Source organism: Oryx dammah, unplaced genomic scaffold (assembly GCF_014754425.2).
Source record: "Oryx dammah isolate SB20612 unplaced genomic scaffold, SCBI_Odam_1.1 HiC_scaffold_12, whole genome shotgun sequence".
Taxonomy (NCBI): Eukaryota; Metazoa; Chordata; class Mammalia; order Artiodactyla; family Bovidae; genus Oryx; species Oryx dammah.
In genome coordinates, this window is record NW_024070196.1 from 26,594,890 (window position 1) to 26,614,167 (window position 19,278).

The following is a 19,278-nucleotide window of genomic DNA, read 5'->3' on the forward strand; positions in this document are numbered from 1 at the left end:
GAAACAGGATGGAGTTAAATATGTTTCTAATGTGAGAAGACTACAAACAATAACTTTGTAGTATATAGCCTGAATGAAAACTAATGATTACTTTGTAGGATGAGGATCCTTGTCAGTCCAGTGTTTAGGACTCTGTGCTTCCACTGTAGGGGTTGTGGGTGGGTTCAATCTCTGATTAAGAAACAGCCTTCTCACAATTGAGTGATGCAGTCATAAAAAGAAAAATTACATTGCATGAGAAGGCACATGATCATATATGTCCTTGTATGTGTACATATTAAAGAATTTTATTTTTTCCAAGTATAACAATGCTGAAATTATTCCAAGCAAAAAAGGGATATAATGCATTCCTTCACCTTACTGTCCTGCATAGGATATACAAAGAGAAACAAGTTGTAGACACTAAGGAAATTGTTGTAATTGTCTGAGTGAGAGATGTCAAGAAGTAGATGGGGATATTAATACTTGAGGTGGAGAAGAGTAGGTAGATTTGAGAAATATGCTCTGATACTAACCAGATGTGCTGGTAAAACAGATAACATCTGCAGGAATGCAAAGGAAAAAGAGGTATAAAAAAAATGACTCTTAGGATCATGCTTTAAGAAGCGGAATGATTGAATAAGAATCTGAGTTCCTGAGATTGGTGAATTTGCAAATGGGTATCATTCACCACTAATCAGTTAAAAATATCTGCTATACCAACCAATGAGGGTATAATCACTGTGAATGTCTATTCCTTTGCTAACCAGACATTATCTTATTTTGAGTTAGTGTATATAATTCAACTGAATCCAACTATCTTTCCTTAAAAATATGAGCCATCCCATATGGAGGGGAGGGATTAAGATTTCAGTTTTGGATGGGATAAATTTGAGATTTCTCTCTGAGACCCTGAAAGGAAATACCAAGCACACACTTGGAAGGGCATGTAGGAGACTGCAGAGATCTGGAACAGAAACATAAATTTGAAACATGGTATTGAGCTGGTCTTTAAAACCTTATAAATCAGTCATATAATTATCAGGGTGATTCTAAGACAGAAAAGGGGCTAAAATGATCCCTGTGAAGTACATAATTTTAGAGGCCAAACAGAGGTGAGAGAATGGAATTTAAAAAATGCTGAGAAAGAAATATTACTGAAGAAGAGGTAAAATGACTAATAATTTATGACAAAATATGGCCATTTGTACAAGATTGATGATAGGTTCACCTCTCTGAATGATGCCTAAAGATCAAAGACTGTGAAGATGGCAAGTTTTATCTTGAGTTTCTGCATGTTGAGGTCATTGATGACCAGGATGAACACAGATTCACTGTAATTCTGGAATTAGGAACTGATTTTTTAATTGAACAGTGAATAGAAGGTGAGGTACAGAAATACTACATATACACGATTCTAAATTTAGAGACAGCTGTAAAAGGGAGCAGTGAACCTGTTGGGCTTCACATATACTATGGGGCAAAAGTTTCATTAATTAGAGCATATCTGTGAAAGTGTTAGTCGCTCAGTCGTGTCTGACTCTTTGCAACCCCATGGGCTATAGCCCACCAGGCTCCTCTGTCCATGGGGTTCTCCAGGCAAGAATACTGGAGTGGGTTGTCATTTCCTACCCAGAGGATCTTCCCGACCCACGATCGAACCCAGGTCTCCAATACTGCAGGCAGATTCTTTACTGTCTGAGCCACCACTCAATTGAAATGGAGACCATAAGTGCTACAAGAGAGGATTTAAATAAAGGTGCAAATATAAGGAATCTAGAGTGGAAGTGATTCATGGCATAAGTGGAGAAATTATTTCTTCCTAAGAAGAGAATGGTTTACGAGAAGAAACCATTTTAACAGGAGGGAAGATAATTGGAACAAAAGCAATGGTATGTAGGTCACAGAATATGATGGTGAGATGTGTAGCTGCTTATTTATTTTTTCAATGAAATGTGGGCAAGACTACAGCTGAAAGTGAGAGGGGATGAAGACATATGGAATATCTGAGGGGAGATCAAAGGGTGCAAAGCAAACATTTTAGGAACTGAGGGATAGGAACTCTATTACAAATCAAAAGGAATGAATAATTTTGTATTTTTAATGTTAAACTGTAAGTGATAAGAAAACATTAACAGTAGCTTAATTAAATTAACTTTTGTATTTTCCTGTACATATGGATAGACAGACACGAGTCAGTGTGAGGCTTTCATGATTGTCAGGAAACCAGACTTGCAGATTTTACTCCACCAACCCTAAAGTTGCTTTCTCCTCACAGTGCAGGTGGTCTGTTTAGGCTCCCAGTACCACCACTGATATGCCTCTGAGGCAGCAGGACATAGGAAAATGATAAAAGGAAGGAGAAGTAAAAATTCTTTCTCTTCAAGCCTAATTCCCATTAGTTTCCTGCACCATTTTATATTTTCTACAGTTTTAGCCAGAACCTAGTCGCATAGTCATGCTTAGCTGCAAAAAAGATGGAAAAGCAGTCATTTCCAGGGAGACAAGTATCCAGTGATAATTAGGGATCTACTGCAATAGAATCAGGACCACAGATATTAGGCACTGTGATCATGCATTTTATTTGTCAACTTAAATGATCACCTTGCCTAGATAATCAGAAAATTGATCTTTCTGAGTATGTCTGTGACGATATTTCCAGAAAAAAAAATTAGCTTTCCGATCAGTTAACTGTATAAAAATCTGCCCTCACCAGCATGGATGGGGCATTATCTAATCTGCTGAGGATCTGGATAGAGCAAAGGGGCAGAGGAGAATGAATTCTCTCTCTCGAGCTGAAATGTCTATTTTCTTCTGCCCTTAGTCATAGGAACTCTTGATCCTTGGACCTGTGGACTTAGACTGAATTAGACCACTGCTTTCTCAGTTCTCCAGCTTGTGAATAGTAGTCTGTCAGACTTCTTGGCTTCCACATCTGTGTAAGCCAATTCCTATAAGAAATCTCTCTCTCTCTACATATATGTGTGTGTGTCTGTGTTATTCTCTCTCTCTCTCTCTCTCTATATATATATATATATATATATATATATACACACACACACATGAGAACCAATAGCATAGAAAGAAATTCATATTTTTAAAGCACTGTTTATAATAGCTAGGACATGGAAACAACCTAGATGTCCATCAGTAGATGAATGGATAAGAAAGCTGTGGTACATATACACAATGGAGTATTACTCAGCCATTAAAAAGAATACATTTGAATCAGTTCTGATGAGATGGATGAAACTGGAGCCGATTATACAGAGTGAAGTGAGCCAGAAAGAAAAACACCAATACAGTATACTAACACATATATATGGAATTTAGGAAGATGGCAATGATGACCCTGTATGCAGGACAGCAAAAGAGACACAGATGTGTATAGCGGACTTTTGGACTCAGAGGGAGAGGGAGAGGGTGTGATGATTTGGGAGAATGGCATTGAAACATGTATAATAACATGTAAGAATCGAAATACCAGTCTATGTCTGATGCAGGATATGACACGCTTGGGGCTGACGCGCGGGGATGACCCAGAGAGATGTTGTGGGGAGGGGGGTGGGAGGGGGGTTCATGTTTGGGAACGCATGTACACCTGTGGTGGATTCATGTCAATCTATGCCAAAACCAATACAGAATTGTAAAGTAAAAATTAAAAATAAATAAATAAATTAAAAAAAAAAATAAAAAATAAAGAAATAGAGTTTGATTCAACTGAATTATAGACAGTAACTCAAAGTAACATCTGATTAAATAAGGAAGACAAATTTACAGTGGTTATATGCACATTTGTTTGTCCAGCACATGATTTATGCTGATTGAAGGTGAATAGAACCTCATTCTGGAACATATAATTATTTATCCAGATAATTTGCCTTTCTTTCATGATCAGTTTGTATCCCTCTATCATATTCATTGAAGTGAATAAAATTATATATATACACATACACAGACTTCATGTATATACTTGCTAATACTATGCAATAATTCTAATTAGTATACTTTATTATTATACTTTCAACTTATGTCCCTGTTACCCACCTCTTATTCTCACCCCACACTTTTTTTTCTATTATTAAAATCCTATTAATAATACATTTATCATTCAAAAGCAATTATGACTTTGGCTATTAAGATACATCTTGAGAACTATGGAGGTAAACATGGAAGTATTCTAGCTGATGAAAACTGAGGCCTTCTTTATTGGCTTCATGACATCATTCATACTGTGGAATATGGGAAAGCTGTACCCTGTAACAAATGAAGAAATTCTCATTTGAGCTGCAAATGGCAATCATCTTTTATCCTCTCAATTCTCGTATAATAAACATTTCCGATTTTTGATAGCTCAACGTGTACCAAAAAAAGTCATATTTGTTTACCAAAGAGTACCTATCATTTGAACAGGATCTCTTCAGGAATGATGAAATTAAAGTGTTTAGTTGGTATCCTAGAAAGAATAAAGGAAAGTCATTATGAGGTGGCCAGGACACTCAAATCACCCCTTGTGGAGTCAGAAAAGGCTAGAGTATCAAATAACCCTAATTTTGCTGTGTAATAAAAACAAAACAAAAAAGCAAATGATGTGTGTTTACTTACTGCTCAAGCTGCATGATCAGTTAACATGGGTCATTAAAGAGCTTTGTTCGAAATAGGCTTTCAAAAGCCCAAGCTAACAAAAATTGTATCATTTTCTTGTTGCACAACAGAAATATGTGGCTTTTTCAACTAGTCTGTGAATTAGAAGAAAAAGATTAGGAAATCATGATAGGCTTTTTGTTACTAAGGACTCTGAGTGATAGGTCTTTCTTCATAGCGCTTTGGCCAGAGCCACATCTAGCCTCACATTTTTGGATAATACAGAAGAGCTATGACAAATGTAACATTTACTAGGTATTAATATCTGCCTCAATCTCTTATTCTGATTACCAAATTCTGTATTTTCCCCCCTAACACCCAGTGATTTTGTGATTTATAATAAGAAATATATATTTTATCTTTCACCCCTTTTTTGAAACAGAGCTCCTAAAATCCTTGTAATTTCTATGATGGTCTTTTATTGTTATTGAGGTGACATTTGTGCCTCATCTAATAATGGGGGCTGGTTTTCAGGAGAATCAACCATGTGACTGGACAATTGGAACTTCCAGTGCTGCCCTCTGACCTCCATGGAGGGGAGAATTGCTGGAGGTAACTCCATCACCAGTGGTCGGTGATGTAATCAAGCATGCCAGGAGTCCATAGAGTCGCAAAGAATTGGACGGAACTGAAGTGACCTAGCACGAACACATGTGCACACACACACCTATATAATAAAGCCTCCATATAAACCAAAAGGAGGGGATTCAGACAGCTTCCAGGATGGTGAACCAGAACTTTTCCAGGAGTCACCATGCCAGGCCCAACTTTACAAGGACAGAATCTCCCATGTTTGGGATCTCACTTTACGCATCTTTTCATTAGGCTATTGATTTCCTGCCTTTGTGTGTGCTAACTCACTTCAGTTGCGTCCAACTCTTTATGACCCCGTGGACAGTAGCCTGCCAGGCTTTTTTGTCCATGGGATTCTCCAGGCAAGAATACTGGAGTGAGCTGCTATGACTTCCTCCAGGGGTCTTCCTGACCCAGGGATCAAACCCACATCTCTTATGTCTCCTGCATTGGCAAGCAAGTTCTTTACCACTAGTACCACCTGGGAAGCCCTGCCTTTAATATCCTTATAAGAAACCAGTTATCCACTGAGTAAACACATTTCTTGAGTCCTGTGAGCTGCTCTGGCAATAAATTGACCCCAAGAAAGAGACTGTGTGAAGCTGTGATTTATAGCCAGTCGGTCAGAAGTGTAGGTAACAGTCTAGACTTGCTTGTAACTGGGATTTCAAGTGGAGGGCACTCTTGTGGGACAGAACACCTATGATGCAGAATGTGATGCTACCTTGGGTAGAAAGTATCAGAATTGAGTTGAATTGTAGCACACCCAGCTGATATCTGAGAATCGCATGCAAACTTTTGGAATTAGGTGTAAAACACTTCAGTTCAGTTGCTCAGTTGTGTCCGATTCTTTGTGACCCCATGAATCACAGCACGCCAGGCCTCTCTGTCCATCACCAACTCCCGGAGTTCACTCAGACTCACGTCCATCGAGTCCGTGATGCCATCCAGCCATCTCATCCTCTGTCATCCCCTTCTCTTCCTGCCCCCAATCCCTCCCAGCATCAGAGTCTTTTCCAATGAGTCAACTCTTCACATGAAGTGTCTAAAGTACTGGAGTTTCAGCTTTAGCATCATTCCTTCCAAAGAAATCCCAGGGCTGATCTCCTTCAGAATGGACTGGTTGGATCTCCTTGCAGTCCAAGGGACTCTCAAGAGTCTTCTCCAACACCACAGTTCAAAAGCATCAACTCTTCAGTGCTCAACCTTCTTCACAGTCCAACGCTCACATCCATACATGACCACTGGAAAAACCATAGCCTTGACTAGACGGACCTTAGTCGGCAAAGTAATGTCTCCACTTTTGAATATACTATCTAGGTTGGTCATAACTTTTCTTCCAAGGAGTAGGCGTCTTTTAATTTCATGGCTGCAGTCACCATCTACAGTGATTTTGGAGCCCCCAAAAATAAAGTCTGACACTGTTTCCACTGTTTCCCCATCTATTTCCCATGAAGTGATGGGACTGAATGCCATGATCTTTGTTTTCTGAATGTTGAGCTTTAAGCCAACTTTTTCGCTCTCCTCTTTCACTTTCATCAAGAGGCTTTTTAGCTCCTCTTCACTTTCTGCCATAAGGGTGGTGTCATCTGCATATCTGAGGTTATTGATATTTCTCCTGGCAATCTTGATTCCAGTTTGTGTTTCTTCCAGTCCAGTGTTTCTCATGATGTACTCTGCATATAAGTTAAATAAGCAGGGTAACAATATGCAGCCTTGATGTACTCCTTTTCCTATTTGAAACCAGTCTGTTGTTCCATGTCCAGTTCTAACTGTTGCTTCCTGACCTGCATACAGATTTCTCAAGAGGCAGGTTAGGTAGTCTGGTATTCCCATCTCTTTCAGAATTTTCCACAGTTTACTGTGATCCACACAGTCAAAGGCTTTAGCATAGTCAATAAAGCAGAAATAGATGTTTTTCTGGAACTCTCTTGCTTTTTCCATGATCCAGCATGTTGGCAATTTGATCTCTGGTTCCTCTGCCTTTTCTAAAACCAGCTTGAACATCAGGAAATTCACGATTCATGTATTGCTGAAGCTTGGCTTGGAGAATTTTGAGCATTACTTTACTAGCATGTGAGATGAGTGCAATTGTGTGGTAGTTTGAGCATTCTTTTGCATTGCCTTTCTTTGGGATTGGAATGAAAACTGACCTTTTCCAGTCCTGTGGCCACTGCTGAGTTTTCCAAATTTGCTGGTAAAACACTTACCCTTAAAAGAAAATAGTTTGAGTATATCACAGCCTATTTACCTCTCAGAGATTCTTTGTTGTTATTGTTTAGTTGCATAGTGCAGTCCAAATCGTTGCAACACCGTGGACTACAGCATGCCAGGCTTCCCTGTTCTTCATTATTTCCTGGAGTTTGCTCAAATTCATGTCCATTGAGTTATACCATCATCAATGGACAGAGGACAAACAACAATCTTGTCCTGTCGTCTGCTTTTCCTCCTGCCCTCAATCTTTCCTAGCATCATGCTCTTTCCCATTGAGTTGGCTCTTTGCATCAGGTGGCCAAAGTATTGGAGCTTCTGCTTCACCATCATTCCTTCCAATAAATGTTCCGTGTTGATTTCCCTTAAGGTTAAATAGCTTGATCCCCTTGCTGTCCAATGGACTCTTTACAAAAAATAGTTTAATTAATTTATTTTGATTGGATGATAATTACTTTACAATAATGTGATGATTTTTGCATTACACTGACATGAATCAGCCACAGGTACACATGTACTGCCCAAGGCTAACCCTTTTCCACCTCCCCAGTGGACTCTTAAGCGTCTTCTCCAGCACTACAGTTCAAAAGCATCAGTTCTTTGGTGCTCAGCCTTCTCTATGGTCCAACTCTCACATCCATACATGACTACTGGAAAAATCACAGCTTGGACTATAGGGGCCTTTGTCAGCAAAATGATGCCTCTGTTTTTTAATATGCTGTCTAGGTTTGTCAAAGCTTTTCTTCCAAGTAGCAAACGTCTTTTAATTTCATAGCTGTAGTCACCATCTATGGTGATTTTGGAGCCAAAGAAAATAAGACTGTCACTGTTTCCATTTCCCCCCATCTATTTGCCATGAATTGATGGGACTGGATGCCATGATCTTCATTTTTTGAATGTTCAGTTTGAAGCCAGCTTATTCACTCTCCTCTTTGATCAAGAGGCCCTTTCGTTCCTCTTCACTTTCTGGATTAAGGTGGTATCATCTGCATATCTGAGGTTGTTGATATTTCTCCTAGCAGTCTTGATTTCAGTGTGTGATTCATCCAGCCCAGCATTTCACATCATGTGCTCTGCATAGAAGTTAAATATACAGAGTAACAATACACAACCTTGATGTATTCCTTTCCCAGTATGAACCAGTCTGTTGTTCTATGCTGGTTCTAACTGTTGCTTCTTGACCTGCATACAGATTTCTCAGGAGGCAGGTAAGGTGGTCTGGTATTCCCATCTCTTTAAAAAATTTCCACAGTTGTGATCCACACAGTCAAAGGCTTTAGCATAGTCAATGAAGCAGACGTAGATGTTTTCCTGGAATTCCCTTGCTTTTTCTATGATCCAACAGATGTTGGCAATTTGATCTCTGGTTCCTCTGCATTTTCTAAATTCAGCTTGAACATCTGGAAGTTTTCAGTTCATGTACTGTTGAAGCCTGCCTTGAAGGATTTTCAGCATAATCTTGCTCGCATATGAAATGAGTGAAATTGTGTGGAAGTTTGAACATTCTTTGGCCTTGCCTTTCTTTGGGATTGGAATGAAAACTGACCTTTTCCAGTCCTATGGCCACTGCTGAGTTGTTCATACCTGCTGGCATATTTAGTGTAGCACTTTAACAGCCTTGTCTTTTAGTATTTGAAATACCTCTGGAATTTGGAATTCCATCACCAGTTCCAGTTGGAATTCCATCACCTCCTCTAGCTTTGTTCATAGCAATGTTTCCTAAGGCTCACTTCACACTCTAGGATATCTGGCTCTAGGTGAGTGATCATACCATGGTGGTTATCCAGATCATTAAGATATTTTTTGCACAGTTCTTCTGTGTATTCTTGCCATCTCTTCTTAATATCTCTGCTTCTGTTAGGTCCCTACCATTTCTGTCCTTTCTTGTGCCCATCTTTGCATTAAATATTCCCTTGGTATCTCAAATTTTCTTGAAAAATCTCTAGTCTTTCCCATTCTATTGTTTTCTCTATTTCTTTGCATTGTTCACTTAAAAAGCCTTTCATATCTCTCTTTGCTACTCTTTGGAACTCTGTACCTTATTCTGATTGGCCACATAAGAAATTGGTCTAGGAACATATATTTTCCTTGTACACTATGTATCTTCCTTAGGTTATTACTTGCATGTATATATTTTGGGGGCCACAGCACAGTTTTTGTCTTAAAAGCTAACTTCTATCTTTTAGAAGTGACTCTTGTCATTTTTGTCAGAATATATTTCTCTAAAATTTGATAAACTCACATATTTTTGGATATATTTAAGTTGAAATTTTGTTTTGTTTTGTTTTATACTCTACCTTCTTTTCCCCATCTATCTTTCTTCTGAATTTAATATTGGACAACTTAAGTATATTGAATTTGGTGAGAAACCCACATCCTTAACCTGATCTTTGTTCTAAGTCATTGGATTGAAATAATTCACTGGGAGTCACAACTATATGTTCTTTTTCTATTCTGGGTTTAATTTAATCACTTGAGAGAAACTTAACATTGGCTATTCCCATTCTCTCCCAATCTTATTTTTTGTTCTTCTGGGTTGAACATAGTTTGCTTTCCAATGTTCAACATTTTTTTCTGAGCTTTTTTCTTTTAATAACGTGGCAAATATAACCAATCAATACCAACACACTTTATAAAGTTGTGTTGGTTTTTACCTATTCTTGTAGAGCTCTAAGTTTATTAAGCAAGTTACTTTGCCTCCGTTTAATTTCAGTTGATGATTTTTCCAAGAATTTTGCCACTACAGATCATGCTTTGTTATCTTCTCAGACTATGATATCAATTTTCTCATTATGCCAGATAGTTTAGTTTTTTTTCCTTTCACTTTTGATGTCCATTTCTTTACTAGTCAGTACTGGTTAGGTTGTGCTGTGTTAAAATAAACTGTCAAAATCTCAGTGACTTAAATTCAAAGTTAAACTTACAGTCAGTCAGATTTATGTCCAGTAGAGTTCTGTGGCAGTGTGGAGGATTCTCTGCTTCATATAGTCACTCAAGAATAAAGATGAAGTACAGTACAACATCCTGGAATTAAAATACTTATCTGGAACAAACTAGCATATCTTTCCAAGGCAAAGAGAAGCCAGAGGAGCAGCAGCCTGGCTTCAAAATGGTGCACATCTCTTTCCTCCCAGTGTGTTGTCCAGGTTTAGTGATACTGTTAGGCATCTCTGGTGGCTCAGACTGTAAAGAATCTACCTGCAATCCAGGAGACCTGGGTTTGATCCCTGGATAGGGAAGATACCCTGGAGAAGGGAATGACTACTCGCTCCAGTATTCTTACCTGAAGAATTCCATGGACAGAGATTATAGTCTATGGGGTCGCAGAGTTGGACAAAACTGAGAGTAAGATTGCCCTAACTGCAGGGAAGGGTGAGACATAGAATTTATTTTACATAGTAACCATTACACTCTCTGGGACTCTTATCATGAGATAATGTATTCTTAAGCACTTTATTAGACATGCTGATCATTATCTATTTTGTTCATTGTAACTAATGAATAAAATAAGGTCTTGTAATTCTTTTGCACAAAATATGTCACTTCCTCCTAATTAAAATATGTAGTACAAATACTTAAGCTGACTTTCAAAGTCTTATTAATAGGGAAAACCTTTCTTTTTTCTTTTGGCTCTCTACCCACAACTTGTGGGATCTTAATTTCCTGACCAGGGATCAACCTGTGCCCCCCTGCAGTGGAAGCATGGAATCTTAACCACTGGACAACTAGGGAAGTCCCCAAAATTTAGTCTTAAAGTGTGATTCTAATCTCTTTTTCAAGCTATATTCTGTTAGTATCAATTGTTATTGTTGTGCACTTGCTCAGTCATGTCTGACTCTTTGCAACCCTGTAGACTACAGCACAACAGGTTTCCCTGTCCATCACCGTCTCCTGGAGCTTACTCAAACTCATGTCCATTGATGGCATCAGTGATGTCATCCAACCATCTCATCCTCTGTTGTCCCCTTCTCCTCCAGCCTTCAATTTTTCTTTTTTAGCATCAGGGTCTTTGCTACAGAGTTGGCTCTCTGTGTCAGGTGGCTGAAGTATTGGAGCTTCAGTTTCAACATCAGCGTCCTTCTAATGAATATTCAGGATTGATTTCCTTTAGGATTGACTGATTTGATCTCCTTGCAGTCTAAGGGACTCTCGAGTCTTCTCCAACACCACAGTTCGAAAGCATCGATTCTTCGGCACTAAGCTTTCTTTATAGCCCAACTCTCATATCCATACATGACTATTGGAAAAACCATAGCCTTGACTAGATGGACCTTTGCTGGCAAAGTAATGTCTCTGCTTTTTAATATGCTGTCTAGGTTTGTCACAGCTGTCTTCTGAGCAGTAAGCACCTTTTAATTTTGTGGCTGCAGTTACCATCTGCAGTGATTTTGGAGCCCAAGAAAATAAAGTCGGTCACTGTTTCCTTTGTTTCTCCATCTATTTGCCATGAAGTGATGGGACCAGATGCCATGATCTTTGTTTTTGAATGTTGAATTTTAAGCCAGCTTTTTCACCTCCTCTTTTACCTTCATCAAGAGGCTCTTTAGTTCCTCTTTACTTTCTGCCATAAGGGTGGTGTCACCTGCATATCTGAAGTTGATATTTCTCCTGGCAATCTTGATTCCAGCTTGTGCTTCATCCATCTGGGCATTTCTCTGGTTAATACCTGGTCTCATATATCGTTTCATATATTTGTTCTCCAAACAGAAGAATTTTACCCACTTAGAATTATTTTAATCAGACATTCATTTTTATTATCCTAAATCTACTAAATCCTAGCATTTCTAATGGCAATAGCAATACTTAGGTCTCAGAATAAAACCTGAAAAAAAATGACTATCAATTCACTTTGGGTTTATACTCTATTATAGGAATTTGAAATTCTATTCTGTTGTTTCCTAAAAGCATTTTCAAAAGGCATTCATGCCCTTAATAGCATTTTTTTTTTTTTCAACCATTCCTATCTGGTATTCTTCATCCAGTAAAGTCCAGTCACTGGAGAGTTAGATTCCAAACCTGTTTTACCGGTTCTATAGTCTAAATACACCATGTCTTCTAATTCTTAGTGTCTCATCAATTAAGGACGTATAACAGCATTTGCTATATCATTTTCACAGACTTACTATAGGAACCTAATCAAATGCAGTCTGCAACAAGCTTTTAAACATTGTACATCATTGTTGTACTGATGCTGTGCAGTACATTGCACATCCGTTTCACTGATATAATTGCCATTATTGAAAGTGCATTGCTAACATTCTCTTTGAAAGTCTATACTGTATTCTCAAGCCACATTTAATCACTCTTTTTTTCTTAAGCACTTATTAGTTGTAATGATTTTACAATTAAAAAAACAAAACAGCCTCACAGCACTTGAGGTTCTTTTGTCTCTATCCTAAATATTCAGTAACCTTCCTATAAACAGGGATTGGTGTTAAATATGATTTCTGTCAAGCTCAGTACTTGATAAATGTCCAAAATGATGTCAAACAAATTAACACATTTCTCCTTCTGGCTTGTTCACATTTAGTATCATTATCTAAAAATATGTGTTAAAAGAAAAAAATTGCTAAACAAAGAAATTTGAATCTAGTTCAAATGATCATTTTGTAATTCATGAATAATTCAGAATTACTGGAGTTTAGAACAAAAAGGCTTTAGTCTATGTATGCATATACAACCTGAATCTGAGTCTATTCAGTAAAAACAACAACAAAACAACATATATCATTCGGCTAACTTATCCATAAGATCTTTAAAATCCTATTTCTTTTTTAAAATCTAAGTCCAGTCCTTAGGGTGAATATCTTTTCTAGGTGAAAAGTCAATCTCTTCTTATCTCAGTTCCTTCTGCAATGTTTTCAGTAACTAATCTTATTAATAATATTTAAGGTTCTTACTGTTTTGCTTATAGTGAAAATTATAACTAAAATATGCTGAAGCTAAAATCATCACTGTTCTATATCAGAATTATCAATGGAAATATAAAAGTTATAGAATCATAATTCATGAAAACTGAAGCAAACTTAAACATTATCTGATAAACTTAACACAGTCTCAGTAATGAAAAAACCTGACACCTGGAGGGTTTAAGTGAACTCCCTGTGTCTACACTGCTTGGGAGTACCAGAAATGGATCCAGACTCCTATATCCTGGCCTCACAATTCTGAAAAGTGACCTCTTTCACTGTCTGTTAAGTTACTGGATATAGATGTGGCTAGAAGTAGGGAGAGCAACAAAAAGACTATTAAAATATTTCATTAAAGAAAGGATGAAGATAAACTAGAGCAGAGCTGACAAGAGAGATTAAGAAAACACTGAAAGTACGTAGGAAGCAGGATAGAGGCATTACGGTGATGAATTGAAGAGATAAATAGATGGAAGAGCAATATATTCATAGCGATTCATGCTTAGTCCACGTGGTTCTCCATATCACTACAACTGGGAATATAGGAGCAGATGAATCTTCACCTGGGGACAGAAAGATGAAGACTCATTGTTTTTTCTTTCTTTCTGGTTGTGCTGGGTCTTCATTGCTGTGTGGACTTCTCTCTAGCTGCAATTCTCTCATTGTGGTATGGAGGCTTCTCATTGTGTGGGTTCTCTTGTTGGGGAGCATGGGCTCTAGGGCACATGGGGTTCAGTATTTGGGGCTCCCAGACTCTAAGGCACAGGCTCAATAGTTGTGGTGCATGGCCTTAGTTGCTCTGTGACACGTGGGATTTTCCCAAATCAGAGATCAGAGTGTGTGTCTGACTGTGTCTCCTGCATTGGCAGGCGGATTCTTTACCACTGAGATACCAGAGAAGCCCGAATACTCATGTTTTGACAAGCTAACTTTTAGGTACAAAAGGTAATCCATGCAGAATTTCTAAAAAACAACACTGATATTTGGAGTTTGATTTTTTTTTTTAATTGAATCACTTGGCTGTACGGAAGAAATTAACACAGCATTTTTATCAACCCTGGGATTTCTTTGGAAGAAATGATGCTAAAGCTGAAACTCCAGTACTCTGGCCACCTCATGCGAAGAGTTGGCTCATTGGAAAAGACTCTGATGCTGGGAGGGATTGGGGACAGGAGGAGAAGGGGACGACAGAGGATGAGATGGCTGGATGGTATCACCAACTCGATGGATGTGAGTTTGAGTGAACTCCTGGAGTTGCTGATGGATAGGGAGGCCTGGCGTGCTGCAACTCATGGGGTCACAAAGAGTCGGATTCGACTGAGTGACTGAACTGAACTGAACTGAACCAAAAAAAAAAAAAAGAAGAACATTCATCTGTCGATGGACATGGTTTCTTTTTAAGGTAATAAAATTTCTAAAATTGCTTGTGATGATTGCAAAACTGTGTTAACATGCTAGAAATCAATTGAATTGTACACTTAGAAAGAGTGAGGGAGAAGAAGATGAGTGAATTTAGGAAGTTTTATGGAACATAAACATACTATCCTTGGTGAGAAATACAGCCATACCAAAAGACTGGTGGCGGTTGGGACTGATGTATGTGCACCAGCAAATGTAAAACAGCTAGTGGAAACCTACTGTAAATGTAGCACAGGGAGCTCAGCTCAGTGTTCTGTGACCTAGAGGAGTGGAAGGCAGGTGGGATGGAAGGAGGTTCAAGAGGGAGGAATATATGTATACATATAGCTGATTTGCCTCATCGTACAGCAGCAAGTAATGCAATATTGTAAAGCAACTATATCCCAATTTAAACAAATAGTAAAAGAAAAAGAAACCACATATATTAAATAGCAGTCATTCCCAGTTCCTTCAGAATATTCCCTTCACTGGCAACAACTCATCTACTTAGTCTCTGTAAATGGAATCATATGATACGTGGGTTTTTGATATTCATGCATGTCCTATTTTACATATACTTTCTCTATATGCTGTCAGTTTGGGTGGAAATTTGGGTAGTTTCTACTTTTAGACATTATGAATAATGCTGCAATGAAAACTAGTTTATGTTTTTATGTGCGTATATGTTTTAATTTCTCATGAGTATATATTTCATAGAGGAATTACTTGGTCATATGATAATTCTCTGTATAACTTTATGAGGAACTGTCACATTCTTTTTCAAAATTGCTGCCACATTTTACAGTCCCATGTGCAGCTTATAAAAGGGTTTCATTTTTTTTCACATTCTTGCCAACATTTGTTTTTCTTTTTTCTTGTTGTTTTTTTGATTACAATATATTAGTGAGGTGTGAAAAAATACTGCTGATTTGAGGTACATCTTACTTACAGATAATGTTATCGAGCATTTTTATGTGTTTATTGGCTATGCATATCTCCACTTTTTTTTCTTTTGTTATTGAGTTGTAAGAGTTTTTTTTTTTACATAATTTAGATAGAAGTCTTTTACAGATAAGTAATTTGTAAATATTCACTTCCAATTCTAAATGTTGTCTTTATTTATGACATTGTAACACAAAAGTTTTAAATTTTGATTAATTACTATTTATTTATTAGTATTTTGGTGACTTGTGCTTTTGATGTAGTAGCAAAAGAACGTTTACTTAATCCCAGGTCACACAAATTTACTCATGTATTTACTTGTAACATTTTAGGGCTTTTTAGGAATTTCCTGGTGGTCCAATGGTTAGGACTCCACAGTTCCACTGCAGGGGGCATGGATTCAATCCCTGGTCAGGGAACTAAGATTCCACGAGGTGCACAATGGCAAAAAAAGAAAAAATATATATTTTTATATTTGGTTTTGCATGTAGGTATCCAGTTTTTCCAACACCATTTGTTGGAAAAGAGTATTATTTTCCCCATTGAATTGTGTTAACATCCTTTTAAAGAATTAATTAACCATCAATACAAGGGTTTATTTCTAGTCTCTAAATTGGTTACCATTAATCTACATGTTTAGTCTTATGCTACTACCACACTGTTTTGACTAGTGTAGCTTTTTAGTAAGTTTTAAAATCAGGAAATCTGAGTTCTCCAACTTTTCCTTTTTCAAAATTTGTTTCCCTGCAGTTATGGGTTCCCTGCAGTTCCATATTAATTTTTAGATCAATTTGTCAAATTCTTAAAAAAAATCTACTTGGGATTTTTGATAAAAAATCTACTGAATCTGTACATAAATCTAAGCAGTATTTTCATCTGATCAACATTAAGCTTTCTGCCCCATGAACATGAAATATATTTCCATTTGTTTGGGATGTCCTTCCTTTCTTTCAACAATCTTTCATAGTTTTCAATGTATAAATCTTGTAATTCTTTTGTTAGATTTATTTCTATTTAATGTTGTTGGTTCTACTGTAAAAAGAGTTGTTCCTTAATTCCATTTTCAGATATTCATTGCCGTAAGTTTTTATATTTGTCTTCTACTGTGAAACCTTGCTGAGCTCATTTATTAGTTGTTATAGATTTTAAGTGAGTTTCTATTTTTTAATAAATTAATTTTAGTGGACTATAGTTGGTTTATAATGTTGTGTTAATTTCTGCTGTACAGCAAAGTAAACAAGTTATACATAGTACATATATCTACTCTTTTGACTTCTATTCCCAGTACTCTGTCATTACAGAGTATTGAGTAGAGTTTTCTGTGCTATACAGTAGGTTCTTGATTTATCTATTTTACATATTTTAATAGTAGTTTGTGTATGTCAATCCCAATCTCCTAATTTTTCCCTCCCCTCATTCTCTTTGGCAACCAAAAGTTTGTTTCCTACATCTTTGATCCTATTTCTGTTCTATAAATAGGTTCATCTGTACCATTATTTTTATTTTTTTTTTAATTTTTTTTATGATTTATTAAAATTTATTATAAGATAATGGTTATAATTTCCTGTGCCATAGAATATATTTTTGTTGCTTATATATTTATTTTATTATTTTTTTTAATTAATTTATTTATTTTTAATTTTTACTTTACAATTCTGTATTGGTTTTGGCATAGATTTTTAGATTCCACATGCAAGGGATATGCTATTTGTCTTCATTTGTCTGACTTCATTCAGTATGACAATCTCTAGGTCTACCCATGTCATTGCAAATGGCATTATTTCATTCTTTTTAATGGCAGTGTACTATTCCACTGTGTAAATGTACTAAATCTTTATCCATTCCTCCATCGATGAACTTTTAGGTTGCTTCCATGTCCTGGCTTTTGTAAACAGTGCTGAAATGAACTCTGTGGTATGTCTATCTTTTCAAATTATCTCCAGATATGTGACCAGGGTGTGATTGTTGGATTATATGGTAGTTCTATGTTTATTTTTTTAAGGAACCTCCATACTGTTGTCCATAGTGGCTGTAACAATTTATATTCCCACCAATAGTGTAAGAGGGTTCCCCTTTTGCCACACCATCTCCAGGATTAATTGCTTGTATATATATATTTTTTAAATATGAGATCATGTCATCTGCAAATAGATATAGTTTTATTTAGTTATTTCTTATCTAGACATTTTAGAGGTTGCTCTAGGGCTTACAATATGCATCTGAATCTATGGGAATCTACTTCATTTAACTTGAATGAGATATAGAGATGTTCTTTCAAGATAGCTCTATTTAATTGTTCACTTTCCTCTATGCTATTATTGTTTGGTGTATTATGTATATTAAAGTGAAACTGTTAGTTGCTCAGTCATGTCTGACTGTTTGCAACTCCATGGACTGTAGCCCATCAGACTACTCTGTCCGTGGAATTCTCTAGGTAAAAATACTGGAGAGGGTTGCCATTCCCTTCTCCAGGGAATCTTCCTTATCTAGAGATCAAACCCAGGTCTCCTGCATTGTAGATGGATTATTTACCATCTAAGCCACCAGGGAAGCCCACATTATGTATAGAGACATTACAAACTCAATAATTGGGCTTCCCTGGTGGCTCAGCAGTAAAGAATCCCCCTGCAATGCAGGAGGGGCAGGTCTGATTTCCAGGTCAGGACAGTCCTCTGGAGAAAGGAATGGTTTCCCCCTCCAGTGTTCTTGCCTGGGAAATCTCAGGGACAGAGGAGCTTGGTGGGTTACAGTCCATGAGGCCACAACAGTCAGACACAACTTAGAGACTAAACCACCACCATAATACTAGTTTATATAATTTTATGTCTTTTAAAGAAGCTAAGAGAATGAGAGCAAGTAATAAAGTTGATATAATGAACTAAGGTATACTTCTTATTTTGCATTTCTGGTTATCTTCATTGCTCCTTGTGATTTTTTAATCATTTGTTGCCATTTACTTATACCAATATAGCCTTTCCCCTAAATGTCTCGTTTATGCTATTATCGTCAGACATATTACAGCTCTGTATGTTAAATTTCTACTATATGTACTTATTTTGCTTGTCACTATTACAGAGCCACCAGCCTCCCCTTAATGTCTCATCCCCAAGTCTTCATTGTTTCGACAATTTTTTTGGTTTGAATTTCTCTACACTATATTCCAAATAAAATTGCTCCCCTTTTAAGGGACAGCAGCTGGGACACCTATTCTTATAGCCTTTTACCCCCGTGGGCAAAGCACCACATCTTTCAGGCTGGGGTGTAGACAGATACTAGCTTTTTTGGGGGGCAACACCATTGGTCTATGAGTAGGTACTGAGTAAGCACAACAGACTCTGTTTGTCTTAGTTTACTTCACATTGGTATGGGTTCTTTACCTCACGAGCAAGCTGTAGTGAAGGTGATCAAGACTCTGTCTTTTTGGCACGCCATGTCTGTTGTAGACATTCTTCCATGGAAACTGAGACCAGAGAGAAGAAAAGAGCCCCAGACTTTTTAAGTCACTTGCCTCTGATAGAGCTCCTGACACATGGAGTTGAGTGGAATAATGAAAAAATCCTGTTAACTTGCCGCTTCCCATGAGAAATCATAACCCTAGATGGGAAACATGGGGGAAGAGGGA